The sequence below is a fragment of the Penaeus monodon genome, chromosome 6, assembly GCF_015228065.2.
Source record: "Penaeus monodon isolate SGIC_2016 chromosome 6, NSTDA_Pmon_1, whole genome shotgun sequence".
NCBI classification, from domain to species: domain Eukaryota; kingdom Metazoa; phylum Arthropoda; class Malacostraca; order Decapoda; family Penaeidae; genus Penaeus; species Penaeus monodon.
The window spans coordinates 4,426,248-4,428,747 of record NC_051391.1 but is presented as its reverse complement, the minus strand read 5'-3'; positions in this window follow the sequence as shown (position 1 = coordinate 4,428,747).

Sequence of the window (2,500 nt, the reverse complement as noted above, 5' to 3'; positions counted from 1 at the left end):
ATAAACATGTTTCCTTTTAAAACATTTTTTTACACTATTTATTCTCCAGTAAGCATCAGTGATAACATAATCCCAATAGTGTAAACTTGATGGCGATTATAAAGATCAGAGAAACGAAATGCAAAGAAAAATAAAAACTTATTCTGAAGACGTCAACAAAAATATGACTAAAAGTCTTTAAAGAAAAAGAAAAATAAACCGCCATTTTCCCTTAACTCCAAAATCGCTTCAGATGAACATTTTCACGATAAGATATCTCTTAATTTGCATACAGATGCATATCGATTGAGTCAAGTTGACTTCACATTTTTTTGCAATTTGCCTCCTGCATTTTCGAAGAACTGATTACAAGTTTATTTTCATTGTTGCTTGTGCTGTGTTTTCTTATCTTTTTTCGCTGTTGCTGATGTTGAGCTTTTTGTTTGTCCTCATTCTTGTTGTTGTTATTATTATCATTCTCCTTATTACTTTTATTATTATTGTTATCATTGTTCACACTATTACCAATATTATTATTATTATTATTATTATTATTATTAGTAGTAGTAGTAGTAGTAGTATCATTATTATTAGTATTATTATTAGTATCATTATTATTACTATTATTATTACTATTATCAATATTATTATCATTATTATTATCATCAGTATTATTGTTATATTGCTAGTAGTATTATCATTATCATTATTATTACTATTGTTATTATTACTGTTGGCAGTTGTACTAATAGTAGCAGTATAAGTAATAGTAGTATTCATTATCATTGTTATTATCTTCACCCTTATCAACGTCATAATCATCTTCATTATCATTATTATCATTATCATCATCATCATCAATATTGTCGGATAGAGCTTTCTTATCGCAATCGTCAGAGTTGTTCTTTTTAGACCCCCCCCCCTTCTCTCTCTCTCTCTCATTTTCTTCTCTCACACCCTGTCCACCTGCTCTACCTCTTCCTCTTTTTATCCACAAATGATTCTCCTTCTCCTCTTGTCTGCAACATATATGCAACAGACGTTTGTTCACCCTCAGCGTTGCACTTGCCCGACCGAGCCCTTATCTTGTGTTGCATCGTTAAAGAAATCTGAAGGAGATTGTTTACCTCTCCTGCAGCCGGCACTCGCGAGGGGCCGCTTCGGGCCTCGCGCCCGCAGCCGATTCTGCTGGACTAAGTTTTGTACCTTCCTGCTTTCTCTTTCTTTCAGTCCTGCTTTTTTTCTCTCCGTTTTGGGTTTATTCTTATTTTCCTAAGGTTTTGTTCTATTCTATTTTTGTTTCTATCAGGTTCACAAAATTTGGCTTGGCTGTTAGAATTTTGTCTGTTAAGAGTCATATAAGTATTGTGTAAAAGTACACATATGTACTTGTCCACACACATGTGCAAAGTGACCGTCCACAGAGCCAGTAATGAATAGTAAAAGAATCACCAAATAAAACCTACATTAAACTCAATAAAATCATATGGAATAAAATAAGATGATATGAAAATGACATAGAATAAAATCCATTGATTATAAAGATAATTATGATCACGAAGCCAGTGACGAAGCGTAAAGCAAGGGACTCATAATCACGACTCGAAAATAAGGAAAAAATTGACACATGACGTACAGGAAGAAATAGCGACACGCAAAACGTTTTAAAGTTTAGCGCTGATTTTTTTTCTGCTCAAATTATATTTTTTTTCATGCTTTAGCACTACCGGGAGATAGATAGAACCAAAGGAGAACATATTTGAACAGGGAGCGAACACAGAACAACATAGTTCTTAACAAAAAAAGAAAAGAAGAAATATGAAAAAATAGAATAAAATAAAATAGAATAAAAGATAAGAGAAATAAAAATAAAGATAAGAACGCTAATAGATAGCAAAATGAAAATGTATGAACAAATGAACATTACAAAGCAGAAACGAAAAGAAGGACAAATGAGTTAAATCATTAACTAAAAAAAAAAAAAAAAAAAAAAAAAAAAATACACATAAAAAACAAGAATCAATAAATGGAATAATGACCTCAAAAAGGCCAAAAGAGAGCCGGCGCATGCGAGAACACAGAGAACAGTAACAGACGAAGAACGAAAGGCGGGCGAGAACATGTAATGCCGCGTCCGCCTCGCGTCGAGCGCACGAGCGGACTCATAGCATGCAACAGAACTATCAACACAGCTCTTGCAAAGTATAGGGCTCGGGACACTCGTGCGTCTTCTTTATTGCAACTTGAATATTTATCACTTGGCAAGTGCAAAGTGTTTCTGTGTGTTTGTTTGTACTTTTTATAAAAACTCTTGTGTGTATATCTTGTTCCTTCTCTCTCTCTCTCTCTGTTTATCTCTTTGTCTGTCTAATTGTTCAATCTTTTTGTATATCATTTTCCTCTCTATTTGCATATCCAGTTATCTATTTGTGTAACCATCCTACCAACAGCATATTTGTCTGTCCATATCCACCAAGTACAGCGCAGGAGTCGAAATAAATTTATAGATTCCTGTTTTCTC